This window comes from Loxodonta africana, chromosome 10, assembly GCF_030014295.1.
Source record: "Loxodonta africana isolate mLoxAfr1 chromosome 10, mLoxAfr1.hap2, whole genome shotgun sequence".
Taxonomy (NCBI): Eukaryota; Metazoa; Chordata; class Mammalia; order Proboscidea; family Elephantidae; genus Loxodonta; species Loxodonta africana.
In genome coordinates, this window is record NC_087351.1 from 84,487,773 (window position 1) to 84,504,890 (window position 17,118).

General features: G+C 42.1%; 1 protein-coding gene across 1 annotated transcript in view; it reads left to right on the top strand.

The window, feature by feature from the left end:
- RGS6 (regulator of G protein signaling 6) overlaps nucleotides 1-17,118 on the top strand; it is a 635,612-nt gene that overhangs the window by 222,326 nt on the left and 396,168 nt on the right. The window lies entirely within an intron of this gene.

A 17,118-nucleotide genomic window follows, 5' to 3' on the forward strand; every position in this document is an offset into this window, starting at 1 on the left:
TTCAAACCCACCAGCTACTCCGTGGGAGAAAGATGTGGCAGTTTGCTTCCGTAAAGATTTACAGCCTTGGAAACCCTATGGGGCAGTTCTGCCTTGTCCTATAGGGTCACTATGAGTCCGATTTAACTCAACAGGTTTTGTTTTTGGTTCATCCTGCAAGAGAGGCCCATAAACTAAGGAGTCTTGAAGACCGCCATTCTAAAGTAAGAACCAAACACAATCTCAGATGAATAGGTTAAATTGGTTTATAGGAATCCTTCTTTCCAATTTCTGAGACTTACAGCAAAGTTCTTATTGATGACTGTGGCCATTGTGCAAAACGTTGGTAACAGAGAAAGAGCTCATGAAGACCACTTGTAGGTATATGAAGAAAAGGAAGAAAGCCTGGGTAAAGAAGAACAGCGTTGTCTTCTAATGTCCCTAGGTGGCACAAACAGTTTGCACTGGACTGCTAATGTAAAGGTTGGTTCAAACCCACCTATTAGTTGCGTGGAAGAAAAGGCCTGGTGATCTGCTTCCGTTAAGATTACAGCCCAGAAAGCCCTATGGAGCAGTTTTACTCTGTAACACATATAGTCACCATGAGTCGGAATCGGCTCAATGGCAACTGGCAATGCCCTCCATTTTCTTTTTACTTGATTGGGTGTTGATTAAACAACACTAATTTCTGTTGCAGAATTGTACCTTAGAGACTTCTGGCCTTTTGCTGTTCAAACTGGAAATTAAAAGTTATAAACATTGTGGGTCATCACTTCTAAAAGAATCTCTTTTGCAAACATGATTAACGGCTTTTGGGGGGCAATAAATGTCAGGGCAAAGGCAGTGAATCTTTGGCAAACTGGAATGTGGTTACTGAGGTATAGAAATTTTTATGTTTTATAGGCCTTTCTCCTATCAGCACATGCCTTTAGGGTCCAATGTCTAATATTTATCAACTTTTTCAGTCCAGATTTCTAACTTATTCTAGAGTTTTCCATATGGCTTATTTAGATTAAATTGTAATTGTCTCTCAATATATCTGACAAAAAATGTAAGAAAGTTGTTTTTAGGTGCTATCAAGTCGGTTCTGACTCATAGCAACTGTGTGTACAACAGAATGAAACATGCCATCTTCACAATTGTTGCTATGTTTGAGGCCATTGTTGCAGCCACTGTGTCAATCCATCTCACTGAGGGTCTTCCTCTTTTACGCCCAGCCTCTACTTTACCAAGCATGAGGGCCTTCTTCAGGAACTGGCCCCTCCTGATCACATGTCCAAAGTAAGTAAGACGAAGTCTTGCCATCCTTGCTCCTAAGGAGCATTCTAGCTGTACTACTTCCAAGATAAATTTGTTTGTTCTTCAGGCAGTCTGTGGTTGTCTTAGTCATCTAGTGCTGCTATAACAGAAACACCACAAGTGGATGGCTTTAACAAAGAGAAATTTATTCTCTCACCATCTAGTAGGTTACAAGCCCAAATTCAGCCCCAGGCAAAGGCTTTCTCTCTCTGTCAGCTTTGGAGGAAGGTCCTTGTCTTCTTTTGGTCTGAGAGCATCTCAGCATAGGAACCTCAGGTCCAAAGGACATTCTGTGCTCCTGGTGCTGCTTTCTTGGTGGTATGAGGTCCCCATGTCTCTCTGCTTACTTCTCTCTTTTCTGTCTTAAAAGAGATTGGTTTAAGACACTACCTAATCTTGTAGACCTCATCAGTATAACTGTAGCTAATCCATCTTATTACATTGTAGTGATAGGATTTATAACATATAGGAAAATCACATAAAATGGTGGACAATCACACAATACTGAGAATCATGGCCCAGCTAAGTTGACAGACATTTTTTGGGGACACAGTTCAATCAATGACAATGGTATATTCAGTATTCTTCTCCAGCACCATAATTCAAATACATCAGTTCTTCCATCTTCCTTATTCATTGTCCAGCTTTTGTATGCATGAGGGTATTGAAAATACCATGGCTTGGGTTAGGTGCTCTTTAGTCCTCAAAGTGACATCTTTACTTTTACTTTACTTTTTTTTTTTTTTTTTAAACACTTTAAAGAGGTTCTTTTGCAGCAGATTTGCCCGATACAATACATCATTTGATTTCTTGACTGCTGTTTCCATGGGTGTTGATTGTGGATCCAAGTAAAATGAAATCCTTTACAACTTCAATATTTCCTCAAAGTGACATGTGTCCTTTTTAACACTTTAAAGAGGTCTTTTGCAGCAGATTTACCCAATGCAATAAGTCATTTGATTTTTTGACTGCTGCTTCCATGGGTGTTGATTGTGGATTCAAATAAATTGAAATCCTTGACAACTTCAATATTTTCTCTGTTTATCATGATATTGCTTATTGATCCAGTTGTGAGGATTTTTTTTTTTTTTATGTTGAGGTAGAATCCACGCTGAAGGCTGTAGTCTTTGATTTTCATCAGTAAGTGTTTCCAATCCTCTTCACTTTCAGGAAGCAAAGTTGTGTCATCTGCATACGGCAGGTAGCTAATGAGTTTTCCTCCAATCTTGATGCTGCATTCTTCTTCATATAGTCCAGCTTCTTGGATCATTTGCTCAGCATGCATATTCAATAAATGTGGTGAAAGGATACAACCCTTACACATACACTTCCTGATTTTAAACTATACACTATCCCTTGTTCTGTTCGTACAACTGCCTCTTGGTCTATGTACAGGTTCTGCATGAGCAAGATTAAGTGTTCTGAATTCCTGTTCTTTACAGTGTTACCCGTAGGAATGTTAGATAGCATTTAATAAAATCTGTGTTTAATTTTAATAGTATTTATTACCATGCTATTAGAGCCAACTTAACATCAGATTAGTAAATGACATCTTGAACAGACGACCTTTAAGGAAGTGAAGTAAAGAAGATCAAAGAAATTGAAGGAACAATTGGGGTCATCCTTTTCAAAATTTCAAAATCTCCATTGAGACATTGGCAAAACTGGGAAAATTATTTCTGAATGTCGAGCCAGTGATGCCTTATAACCAGACTATTGGACCAAAATCAGTTTGGGCTTAGAGAGTTTTCATACTTCCTGGTGAATTTAGTCTAGAAAACCTTTAGACTTAGGAAAAAAGGGTCTAAACTGCTTAGATTCATGAGACCACTCTTTCTATTTCTCTCTATTTAATGTTTTCAGGTAGTGCCCACTTAACAAAATTTGGGAGCCATAACTGGCAAAAATTGAAGCTCTAGGTCCTTAAGGAACAGTTTGCAAAGTTATGTTTTCTGTTCTTTGTAGTCATCAGATAGTTACTGTTATGGTGCTGAGTTTTTAAAAACCTGTTAACTGCACTAGCTTAAGGCTGTTCTTAAGCCTCTTGCCCCAACAGACCTAAGAACCTTCTCTTTCATGAACTCATGGATCAACCTGTAGAAACTTCTGTTTCATGAACTCATGGATCAACAGCTGGAAGATGGTATTTGTTTTCAACCATGAGATTCTACCTTTTCTAAGTCTTTTATGCTGCAGGATCCCTTTAGAATGATTTGAGATAGCAGTCTTCATTTATAATTTATTGAAAATCTATTAGGGGCAAGGTGTTTTGCTAGGTAGATTTAAAAATAGAGGAGAATGGTTCATTCATTCAGTTATTGTGCACACACCGTGTGGCTAATAACTGTGGATAAAATAGAGAATAAAAGAAAACACTGTTTTTTCCTTCCTGAAGTTCAGCCTAGTGGAGGAGACGCCCATGAATCAAAAATAACACAAGTGTTTACTCATGTACTGTGAGAGGTATAAGAGAGGAATCTCAGCTATCTGGGGGCAAAGGTCATCCCTGAAGAGGTGCTATTTAAGGGAAGATGAATGATAAGGAGAGATTAATTCAGAAGGGGTAGGGTGGAGAATTGTTTTGCCCAGAGAGGAAGCAGCTCCTGCCAGTGCGCTGCAGTGAGAGGGACACAGTGCACCTGACAGAGTGTACAAAGGTCAAGGTGCGGGGGCCTAGAGAACAAGAGGGACATGGAGAGAAGGAAGAAGCCTCGAATCTGGGGTGGGGGCTAGACCATGCAGAAGCTTATAGCCACTTTAAGGATTTAGGGTCTTAGGCTAAGAACAGTGGGGAATCACTGAAGGATCTTAAGCAGGAATTTAGAGGGAACACGTTTGTGGTTTGGAAAAATCACTCTAGTGCCATTAGAGTGGAATGGTGAACAGATCAGTCAGGGTGCTGCAGCACCCAGGTGAAGAATGATGGTAACTTAGGTGGACATCATGGAGAACAGAGGAAGTGAATGGATTCTAGAGATGTGGAAGAGGTAGGATCAATAGAACTTTCCATTAACTGATTTTTGTGGGGGGGAGGGGTGTTAGGCTGGCACCTCGCTTTTTCGCTTTCCCCATACAATGAATGGTTATATCATTCACTGAGACAGAAAACTGGGATAATACCAGATTTGGGGAAAAAACTGAGTTTTATTTTGGACGTGTTAAGTTTGAGCTGTCTCTGATACATTCATGATGTTATAAAGTATGTAAGTCTAAATCTCAGGTACTTTGAAAAATGAATGAGGGCTACTTGACATCACGCATTTGCCAAAACTCATAGGATTGTGCAACACAAAGAGTAAACCTGTGGTGGGTTAATTACTTTTGTGTGTGGCCTTTATAGCCTTGTCTTGTAACTCCTGCCCAGGTGATTGTATGATAGGGTAATTGTGGCCTACCAAGAGGATCAGTCAGTTTTGCCTTAAAAGAGAGCCAATTCCAGAGCAAAAAGGAGAGCCCACCACCACCAAAGAAGGAGAGAGACCATCAGGAGACTGTGCAGTTGGCTTCCCGGCCCACAGGGCAAGAAACCTGAGTGCCTTTGGGCAGAGACTGAGGACCGGGAGAAGTCTACACGTGACCCGTGAATTTGGGACTTGCCAGCCTCCAAAACCTTGTGAGCCATTTCCTTTACATGGTCTGTGAGTTCTGTGAGACGTTTCAAGAAATTAGGGAACCCAAAAACAGGAGGGAGAGTACTGGGGGAGAGAGTAGTTGATGTTAGAGATGATGGAGTGGTACAGCAGCTTGGCAAAGTTAAACATTTGGGACGTCTTTGACCTCTGCCTCATAGGAACCAATTTTGTGCTGATCCCTATAAAAGAAATTATTTGTTTAAAACCCTCATGTAAGTTATATAAGAGTTCTGGTAACACAATGGTTAAGCACTTGGCTGCTAACGAAGAGGCTGGCAATTTGAACCCACCAGCCACTGTGCAGGAGAAAGATGTGGCAATCTGCTTCTATATAAAGATTACAGCCTAGGAAACCTTATGGGGCAATTCTACTCTGTCCTACAGGGTCACTGTGAACAGAACCGACTCAACAGCTGTGGGCTTTAGTTAATAATGTATAAATATTAGTTAATGAAGGCCTCTCGGCAGCACAAATGTTTGCACTTGACTATTAACCTAAAGATTAGTGATTTGAACCCACCCAGCGGCACCATATGAACACAGGCCCAGGCTAAACACATGAACACAAGATGTTAATTCTGGGGGTAACAATGTGTGTGTAGGGGGGGGGGCATATGGAAACTCTCTGTACTTGTACTCAGTTCTTCTTTAAACCTTAAACTGATCTAACAAATAAGTCTTTTAATAATAACAATCCCACTAGCAAAACAGAGTAATCAACAACCAACACCAGGGACTTTATAATAAGATAGCCATTACAAAACATCAGGGTGGGCAGCTTTTCTCTTTTTTTCCTTTGCTTTTGTATTATGGAGTATATCAAACATAAATATAGACAAAATAATGTTATCAATCCCCACAAAATTATCACCTAGCTTAACAGCTACCAACTCATTGCCAATCACACTTCGTCTGTGCCCTCATACATTTCCTTGTTTCCTGTAATGGTGTGAAACAAATCACCTCATTTTATCCATAGTGTTTCAAGGTGTGCCTAAAAGATAAGCATTTTAAAAAATGGTTTAAATTGCTTAATGTTTTATTAGAATAAACATTCTGTTCCCTATTTTATTAGGAACATATTTTTAGCTGAATTTGCTTGCATAGTTATAACTTTGTCATATAAATTGGTGGAAAGCATTTCATTAATAAAACAAATTTTAAATTAAATGTTTTTTAAGAATGGGTTTTGGAAGGGCCAGAATGGCTGGAGGTAGAGGCTTTTGGTTGTGTGATACAGACTTAGTAGCTTAAACCAACATTTATCTTGCTCATGAATCTGCAATTTTAGCAGGACATGGCATGGATAGCTGACCTCTGCCAGGCTGGAGACTGGAATCATTGAAAGGCTGCCTCACACATATATGTGACAGCTGATGCTGGCTGTTGGCTGGGACCCTAGCTAGGGCTGTAACTGGAACACCTACATGTGGCTTTTCCATGCGGTTGTTTGCCTCCCTCTGAGCTCGGTGGCTGGGCTCCAAGGTGAGGCAGAGCCAGGCACAAGCTGTATGCCCTTCATGAGCTGGCTTCAGAAGTCACCCAGCATCACTTCCAGTTCATTAGAAGGGAGTCACTAGGGTGGGCCATTTTCAAGGGTAGAGGAATTAGAGTCCATCCTCTGATGGGAGGATTGTTGAAATTGAGGACATGTTTTAAAACCATCAGAAGAGGTAATGAATGGTGTCTTAGTCATCTAGTGCTGCTATAACAGAAATACCACCAGTGAATGGCTTTAACAGAAATTTATTTCCTCACAGTAAAGTAGGCTGTAAGTACAAATTCAGGGCGTTGGCTCTAGGGGAAGGCTTTCTCTCTCTGTCATCTCTGGAGGAAGGTCCTTATCCTCGATCTTCACCTGGTACAGGAGCTTCTCAGGTATAGGGACCCCAGGTCCAGAGGACGCGCTCAGCTCCTGGTACTTCTTTGTTGGTGGTATGAGGTCCCCAACCCTCTGCTAGCTTCCCTTTCCTTTTCTCTCTTAAAAGAGATAAAAGGTGGTCACACCCCAGGGGAACTCCCTTTACATTGGAGCAGGGATATGACCTCGTAAGCGTGTTACAATCCCACCCTAATCCTCTTTAACATAGAATTACAATTACAAAATGGAGGACAGCCACAGAATACTGGGAATCATGGCCTAACCAAGTTAATACACACATTTTTGGGGGGACATAATTCAATCCATGACAGATAGGGAGAAGAAGACAAGCAGTCCAGCAGGAGGGAACAGGTTGAAGCAGGAAAGTAAGAATTGTATTGAATAGAAGTTGAATGGTTCTTGTTGGCTGAATTAGAGGATGCATGAAGGGTCATGAGTAGTAGGAAACATAGGTTAAAAGAAAGTTTGGGACCAAATTGTAGAGAACACAAAAGGCCCTGAATCCATTCTTTTGAATCCTGAAGCAAGTTGCCATAGAAGAGTACAAAATCATATTTACTAAATAAAGATTACAAGTAGAGGTAAAGGTTCTGGGACTGGTATGGGTTAAGAATAATTCTACTTGATGATCCAGTGATTCATACCAATTTTCTGGTGCTAGCCTGCAAATTTTGGATCCTTTGTGTCTAAATGTAAATTGTAGGCATGTTCAAACCTCTTCAGTTGTACTTTGTGGTTTTCCTCATTGCAGTTGGAAATGTGAGTCAAAAAAAATCATCCCTGCATGGTTCCATCAGTGAATATCTCTCCTTTATCACTTAGTGGATTAGCTGCAGGAATCTTAGCCTTTTAACTCCTGGTTGTGGCCTCAAATTTCTCCCATTTCACTATTGGGCTACCCCAAAAGGACTGCATCAGGAGAAATATAGTGTGTTGAATAGCATCCCCCAAAATTTATGTCCATGAGGAACCTCAGAATGTGATTTCTTTTGGAAATAGGATTTTACAGATGAAATTAGTTAAGGATCTCAAGTTGAAATCATTCTGGATTTAGGATGAACCCTTAAATTCACTGGCTGGTTCCTTATAAGAAGGGGAAAGGACACAGAGACATGGGAAGAAGGCTATCTCAAGATGGAGGCAAAGGTTGGAGTTATCCATCTACAAGTCAAGGAATGCCGGGAGCCACCAAAAGAAGAAGAGGCAAGTCAGGATTCACCCCTAGGGCCTTCAGAGGGAGTGTGGCCTTGCCGACATCTTGATTTCAGGCTTCTGACCTCCAGAGCTGTGAGAGAATAACCTTCTGTTCTTTTAAGCTACTCAGTTTGTGGCAATTTGCTGTGGCAGCCCTGTCGTTGTTGTTAGGTGCCATCACTTCAGTTTGGACTCATAGCAACCCCATGTACCACAGAACAAAACACCGGTCCTATGCCATCCTCACAATCTTTGTTATGTTGAGCCCATTGTTGCAGCCACTGTGTCAATCCATCTCATCTTCCTCTTTTTCGCTGACCCTCTACTTTACCAAGCATGATGTCCTTTTCCAGGGACTGATCCCTCCTGATAAGATGTCCAAAGTATGCGTCTTAGTCATCTAGCACTGCTGTAACAGAAATACCACAAGTGGAGGGCTTTAACAAAGAGAAATTTATTTCTTCACAGTAAAAGAGGCTAAAAATCCAAATTCAGGGCATCAGCTCCAGGAGAAGACTTTCTCTCTGATTTTGTACTCTTCCCCTGGACTAGGAGCTTCTCTGTGCAGGGATCCTGGGTCCAAAGGACATACTCTGCTCCAGGCACTGCTTTCTTGGTGGTATGAAGGTGTGTCCTCCCAACCCTCTCTGCTCCCTTCTTTCTTTTGTATCTCAAGAGATTGCCTCAAGACACAATCCAATCTTATAGATTGAGTTCTGCCTCACTAACACAACTGCCATCCATTCTCCCTCATTAACATCATAGAGGCAGGATTTACAACATATGGAAAAATCACACAATAGCGGGAGTCATGGCTCAGCCAAATTGATACACACATTTTTGGGGGGGGGTGGGGACAGAATTCAATCCATGACAGTATATGAGACATAGTCTCTCCAACCTTGCTTCTAAGGAGCATTCTGGCTATATTTCTTCTAAGACAGATTTGTTCTCCATACCAACAGTTTTTATACAATATATGTCTTTATACCAGCACAATTGTAAACTACCATTTTTAATATGTTCTTGTTTAGGCAGCCCCAGGAGTTAGAGCCAAGCATAGCAAATATAAGTGTTGGTTTGCCAAAGGCCAAACATTTTGGGTCTCTTGATTATTGAGTATCATTTTTACCACTTCTACCTTCAGGAAATCAGAGAGTTTAGCATATTTCTTTTCTTGATGTAATGGCTCAATATATTGGACTGGGATAGGAGGCAAGAAGAGTACATAATGGACTCCAACAAAATGTTCTCATATAACTCTTGGTTGGCACTTACAGCTGAGCTGGTAGATCATCCAAGCAAAGGGAAGTGGTAGAATGAAGACCACATGTGTAGCCTGAATGCCTAACACTGTTCATTCAATGCTCTGGGCGTTGCTGTGTCTACTGTAGGAGAGAACCTGGTCCTTTGTCTCTGTTATAGTAAACAGAGAAGAAAGCAAGCCTTCATATGGCAACAGGGGATTTTTAATGAAGGAAAGAAGACAGAAGAAATGTCCCAGTGGAGAAAGAAGTATGTCAAAAACAGATTGTGCACGTAATTACTTTCTCAAACCTTCCTGACATTATCAGCAGGACTGGTGTTTTGATGGAAAAACTTAATTAAAACTTAATTTTTTTTAAGTGGAAAATATTCAGCATTGTTACAGGAGGATTGAAATCAGGGCACTGTGTAATTTTAATTGCCTTCAAGAGAGATGGCATTTCACAAAGGCTAGTAGGAGAGAAGGAAGAAGCCAGAGGGACAAAAGCAGAGGTGAGTGGCCATGTTGAATCCCCACACTGGCAAGAGAGCTGGTAGCTGTGTCCGTGGGTGGGGTTTCTCTACTCTCCTTGAGTGATAGCATGTGATCACAGGTCCATTGGTGGACACATCAGTCTGGAATCAGAGATCCGGTGGACATATTCTGGAGTATACTGCTCAGACCACACTTAGAGTATATTGTAGAAAGTGTTGGTTTAAAAAAATAAATAAGGTTTGTTCCCAAAAAACCAAGAAGTTAACCAGTTTCTGTTTAATTGATTCTGACTCATGACGACCACATGAATGTCAGAGTAGGGTTTTCCATAGCTCATTTTCCGTACGGTTCTCAATGGCTGATTTCCCGGAAGTAAATTGCCCAGTCTTTCTTCCAAGGCACCTCTGGGTGAACTCAAACCTCCAGCCTCCTGGTTAGTAGTCGAGTGTGTTAACTAACCATTTGCACTGCCCTTAAATCTTGACCTTTGGGTCAGTTTTATCAGAGTCTTCTCATTTTGCTTCATTAAGTCTGCTTTGGAACCTATACATATTTCTATTTTCAAAATAAGCTCCCAAATTGTTAAAATAAGGCCTCTGGGAGCAGGTGTGTAACCACAGGTTTGTAATGAAAGGAGCGTGGACTTGCAAACAAGTAAATATGGGCTGTGCCCTTTACCTCTTGTGTGGATTTAGAGGCTGATTACTTGGCCTCCTCCATCAAGTGGGGATAATATGCAATCCTGATGGGCTTTTGTAAGAATCCAAGGTAACACATATAAAGTGATAGAGATATAACTAAGTGATCTAAAAGTTATAAAGCTCTGTAGGAAGAGTTGAATCGAGGTGCTGGCTGAATTGAGAAGGGATTTGGCAGCTTTCTTCGAGTATTTGAAGGGCAACTATGTGGAAGAGGTTACAAACTTACTGTTTGGGGCCTTTAAGAGGCCAGAGTCAGGTCCAGCAGGTGGAACTCAAAGGGAGGTAAATTTCAGTGCAGCAGAGAGTAGAACTTTCTAACGAATGGTCCAGGGATGACATTGGCTGGCCTCAGAGGGTAGTACCTTCCCCATCATTGCAGCAATGATAGCAGCTGCTGTATTTTGAGAAGGTACTAGAAGTTCCTGGCTCTGGAGGTGTTGGTCCACATGGATCAGGTGTAATGGGGTTTCTAGCTTCCTGTGGAGTAGCAGCTTGTATATATAATTGTTTGTAAACTGACAACACTTGTTCAAAGGAAGTTTTAGCTGGAAGCATAGTGCAACTAAGACATACGAGTGCAAAGATGTCATGTTCAGGGGTTCTCTGCTATGGATGTTATTGTCACCCTCGCTTCTGGCCTTTTGGAAGGGTGTGGGGACATATTCAGGTTGCTCTGATGACTGAGGAGCTCTACTGGCATATCATGTTGTTGGTACTTGCCACTGAGTCGGCCCCAACTCATGGCAACCTTATGTATAAAACCACAAAACGTTGCCTGGTCCTGTGCCTTCTTCATCGCCATTGTATGTTTGAGTCAATTATTGTGGCTGTTGTATAAATCCATTTCATTGAGTGTTCCCTTGTTTTCACTGTCCCTCAACTTTACCTACTGTGAGAGTCTTTTCTAGCAGTTGGTCTTTCCTGATGACGTGTCGAAAGTAAGTGAAGCAAAGTGTCACTATCCTTACTTCTACGGAGCATTTTGGTTTTATTTCTTCTAAGGTGGGCGGGGCCATAACTATACAATGTCCTGCGATGAGTGGGACAGTCCCGGACAGTGAAGAATTATTCTACACAAATGCCAGTATCTCTGTGTTGAGAAATCCTGGACCTTGTTGAAGCCTAAGGGTTCAGCCCACAGGGTCCTTTTTGGAGTACAGAGTGGAAACCTTTGGTGTAGGATGGGTTGGATTACATGGCTGCTCATCCTTCCAGCCTTGTACTCCTTGGTGGCCACAGAGTTTAAAGCAGAGTGTCAGGCGGGTGTACTGGGCCCAAGGCCTAAAGCAGAGCATAAAAAATTGGTAAGAGGTGAAGGCAATGTGCGTTCTTTTTGCAGGGATTGTCTTTTGGATGAATGCTGACCCACTTTTGAGCAGCACAGTTCACTCTTTTCCTAGTCTACTCTTTTTGTTAGTAAGAAGACATGTGGGAACCATCTGATCAAGACAAGGGAAGTTGTTTGTGTTCATAGGGTTTGGCCTCCCTACATGGTGCTAACCAGGCTGTATGGGATCAGATGTCTGGTTTTGGCCTTGGCGTCAGGCTTCAGCCTACTGACATGAAAGCAATTTGCAATTAATTTGCTATTAGCCATGGCTAACTCAAGTTTCCATATCTCCTCTTTCTAAATAGATAAATGATACTTAGTGCTCCTTCTGCCTGCCTTGATGTTTTGCAAATGCCTGTCTCTAGCTGTCTTCTTGTTGGCTCTGATTGTTGTTTTTCCTGTAAGTGGGAAGACCCCTCACCCCTTTCCCATTGGTGGTCCCAGTGAGCTGGCTCTCACAAGGGGACTTCGATGAGTGACAAGAACATGACCATGTTCCCACTCAGCAGGCTGAGAAGAATGGTCCTCAGCAGTTTCCTGCAAGCCTAGGAGAGGCAGTACACCATTAGGTAGTGAGTAGTAATGAAAGCCCTGAGGGAATTTGGCCCTCTATATGAAGATTGGAGCCAATCATGGGGATGGTACAGGACCAGGTAGCATTTCATTCCATTGTGCATGGTGTTGACATGATTTTGGGGGGCCAACTCAGTGGCAGCTAATAACAAATAAAAAGGTGATCCAAAGAGTGAAGTAAACATTTCTACCATTCCATGGCTCACACCGCAGGCCTCATGGCTGGCTTTCTGGGAAGCTAGTAAATAAGGCTGAGAAATGTGTTATTCTATCCAGAGCACAAGGGCCCCTCTCACCCACACAGTCCTCCTGGCTGTCACTTTGAGTCACACCCCCAGCTTTCAGGAACAGGAATGATTGTCTCAAGTTAGCTCAGATCTTGCAGCAATGTCAAATCCAGCCTATGGCATGTTTGACAAACAGGACATTCTGTTCCCCCAGCTTGGTTTAGCTCTGTGGAGCAGAACAGTGGTCAAGGCAGAACAGTAAGTCATTTCCTTCCCACCATTCTCCACAACCCTGAGGGCTTGTCACCAGGAATCAAATATTGCCAGACCTAGAAAAAAAGAGAGGACCTTAAAGGTCAGCTAATTCAACCTCCCACCCGGGATATCCCTTCTAGAACTTAACACCCACGTTGCAAATTAGTAATATTATATGTGGTTACTCAATGCAATTGTGTCATTTTAGGAGAAACCTATCCCCAGAGTGTCATGAAACTCATGGTAGTAAGCTGGACTATGATCGTGTTTTCCATCCTTAGTGGTTACTGGTTTAAATTCCTAAAGTTTATGATGAGTTTTCTGATTACCAATTACGATTCACTGCAATGCCATTTTTTTTTTTTTTTAATGTAATATGAAGGTCTGGCCCACTTTCAACACCCAACAACTGGCAATTTCCCATTCTAGTATCACCTGTTCGAATCTTAAGATCTACTGAGGCATTTGGAGACCACATTACCTTCACTCTCTTGCTTCAATTTAATTTACCAGTGTTGTCACTACCTATAATAAGGTGTAGTTCTGTGCCATGCTGGGACCTCAGTCCTATGCTAGTGAGGACATGAGGTTAAACTGGGGAAAGGGACTAGAGCAGTTGTTCTGATACTTGAATGCACTTTAGAATCACCTGAGGACCTTTAAAAAATACTCATGCTTGGGTCCCATGCCTGGGGTGCAGCCCAGGCATCTGAATTTTTACAGTCTCCCTGAATAATTCCAGTGTGCAAGCAGGGTTGAAAACCACTGACCAGAGGGACTGGTTACCAAGTGTTGTGGATGCAGTTGTGTCCCCCAAAGTATGTGTTGTAATCCCAACACCTGTACCTGTGGATGCAATACTGTTTGGCAATAGGATTTTCTTGTTATGTTAATTTGATCATACCCAAGTAGGGTAGGTTCTAAATCTAATTACTTCTGAGTTATAGAAAGAGCAGATTAGACACAGAGGCATGCATCATGGGGGAAGACACATGCCCTATGAAGATCACCAAGGAATCAAGGAATGCTCAGGGCTACTAGCAAGGAAGGAGCTGACATGGTCAAGACTCAGATTTGGACTTTTTGCCTCCAGAACTGTAAGAAAGTAATTCCCTATTCTTTAAAACTGCCTACTTGTCATATTTCTCTTACGAGAGCACTAGGAAACTAAGACACCAAGGAGGGTAGTCCAAGTGCAGTGGCCAAGGGAGTGAAAAACACAGTTGGGAGATGTGTTAGTGTTTTCACCCTTGAGGTCTCAGTTGTTGGTGGTAGGAGTTTCAGGGAAATGTATTGCCATTAGGGAATGTACAGGGACAGGATGTGGCTGCTAAGGGTCAGGTTGATGACAAGGACTGGGCAGACTGACAGTTCCAGCAAATAAGATGAGGTCTGCAGTTCCAGCAGGAAAAGAGAGGTCAAGTAACGAATCCATCAAAGGGCCAGTGATGTGGGCAATGACTGCAAGCTGCGGGTAAAGAAAAAGCTGCAGCCTGACTGTCATGCTGGAGCCCTGGTGGCACAGTGGTTAAGAGCTCAGCTGCTAACCATAAGGTCAGCAGTGTGAATCCACCAGCTGCTCCTTGGAAGCCTCTGGGACAGTTCTACTCTGTCCTATAGAATCACTGTAAGTTGGAGATCGACTCGATGGCAACGGGTTTGGTTTGGTTTTGATTGTCATGCTCGCATTGGGTTTGCCACTGTCAGGGAAAGCAAAGCTGGTTCCAGAACCCACCTTCTGGTAGGCTGATGGGGCTACTCTTATCTCTAAGCTCAAGGCAGAGCCTTCAGGGGCTAAAAAGAAAAAGACTGGAGTTCTTAGGCTGGCAAGACTGAAACAGGCAGACTGATGGACTTGGAACCAGGGAAGGTGTGAATAAGAAAGCTGGCTCTGAGTCTGTTATAATTACCAGGGTAGCCATTAGGACTGACTGGAGAGGTGAAGATGTCCTTTGCCATCTCTTCTTGTGTGAGTAATTTGATCTCTCAAACCTGCGGTGATAACACCCTGCAGCTCTCACATAGGAAGTGTTGAATTAGGCAATGCCTCTAAGGGATTCTTAGAGAAATGTCTCTGGATTCCTTAGAGAAGAATATTTGAACCCTGTGCACTGGCAAGAAAGAAATGCAATTTAACTAGGCGGTACATTCAGTATTCACCTCGAAGCAGAATCCTAGCAACTAGAAGCAAATGATTCATCATGTCAAGGCTGGATATTTGGCCACTAGAGACATGGAGGTGGCTTAGGTTTTGTAGCACTAGAAGTTTGGGCATCTTTGGATTCTGAAGTGTATGTGTCTGTTCCTCACTTTCCACTGAGAGAAGGTCTCTCGTGTAGAACATCTTGCTTCTTGTCCTTTGACAGCACCAGTAGTATGTGTAGGTGTAGAACTTCCTCCTTGTTCTGGGAGGTGAGGTCCCAGGTATCCTTTATCACAGCGATGTGTATGTGTGCTGCTGCGATCAGGTGTGTCTTGTTCTTGGGCTTGTAAATCATAGGATATTTTCAGGACATCTTGGGAAGAGTTTGAACTTTTTCCTCTAGGCAGTGATGAGCTACTGGAGGTGTTTAAGCAGGCGGGCAACATACTGAAAGAGGTTTTTTAGGAAAATGCATTTGGCAGTCATGTGTAGGTGGGGGATAGTAACACTCACCCACTGGGTTGTTCTGAAGAGAAAATGAAATGATGTAAGTGAAAGTGAAGATGCAGGACCACCATCCTTTATCCATTCTTGTGCTTTCTCTTAGGCCTCATGCCCTGAGGACATCATTTCTTCTTGACCAGTCTCCTTGGGGAAACCCTGGTTGCGTAGTGGTTAAGTGCTATGGCTGCTAACCAAAAGATTGGCAGCCTGAATCCACCAGGCACTTCTTGGAAACTCTATGGGGCAGTTCTACTCTGTCCTATAGGGTCACTATGAGTCAGAGTCAACTCAATGGCAACATGTTTGTTTTGTGTTTTGTTTTGTTTTGAGCCCCCTTGAAGACTGGACCTTATACTTAGGTAGGAGCCCTGGTGGCACAGTGGTTAAGTGTTCAGCTGCTAACCAAAAGGTTGGCAGTTAAAACCCACCAGCTGCTCCTTGGAAACCCTATGGGGCAGTTCTACTCTGTCCAGTGGGGTTGCTATGAGTCAAAATAAACTCAACGGCAATTTTTTTTTTTTAATACTTAGGTTTATTAGGTAATTACAGGTATTTCAAGACCCAACATAATCTCCTCCACTTAATACCTGCTCCAAGTTATGTATACCATGTTTTGGTACCTGGTATTTTTTTTTTTTTTTAATCCCATCACTAGAATCACTTGTTGGATAAAGTAGTGTTTTAAGATAATTTCTGTAAACATGCAGTTGGTTTACTTAAGAGCAGTAATGACAGCAGCCAGCGAAGTACTATATGAATCAGTTTACCAAATTATGTTCTAGAACTACCGTAGGATAGCCAGTTAGTAAACCTAAGTTGTGCGACACAATACAGCATATTTAGAAGTTCTGGTGTAGCATCACAGGAAATAGCAAGAGATTGGAGTCAGTCTGCCTAGGTTCAAATCCCAGCTCTGCCACTTTCTCTCAGTATGACCTTAGGCAAGTTATCTGTGATTCTTTCTTTGTCTGGACAATGTGAATACTAATAGCACTTATGTCATAATAGAGCCTACCTCATATGATTGTTTTGAATATAAATGAGCTAATATGTATAAAGTGCTTAGAATAGTACACGCATGTGGTAAACTTTTGATAAACATTGGCTTTTTTATTATTATCATAGTGTTTTACAATTTACAAAGCACGTTCCTATCTGTCTTCTTCTTTTCCTTTACGACATCCTTTGGAGTAGATGGAATTAGTCCTATTTTACAGATGAAGAAACTGAGACTCTAAGTTATTAAGTGGTTCATCCAAGGTCATACAGCAGTCCTTAAATTTCATGCTTATTGTATTTCACCACTGAGGACTCCAAAGGGGAAAGAAATAGAAGTCCAAAAATACAGACTTTTCCCCTAGGAGGAGAAGTTGGAGTGTAGGGTATTGTAGGCAGAACTGCCACGGGGCAGAACGAGGGTATGGGTCCCTAGGAGCAAAGCATCCTGAGAAGAGAAGTGATAAAAGAGGTGAGAAGGATCCTAAAGGATGACTTTGCTTAAAGAAAAGCAGAGCATCACTGATCACGATACTGTCCAGGTGGCTGAACTTTGAACTCTTGGCTATTTGTTGCTAAAGACAGTCTTTAAAGGTAATCCTTCCCTAGATCGGATTTGTGGGATTCATTTGCCTCAGAATTCCCGATAATGTGCCAGGTGG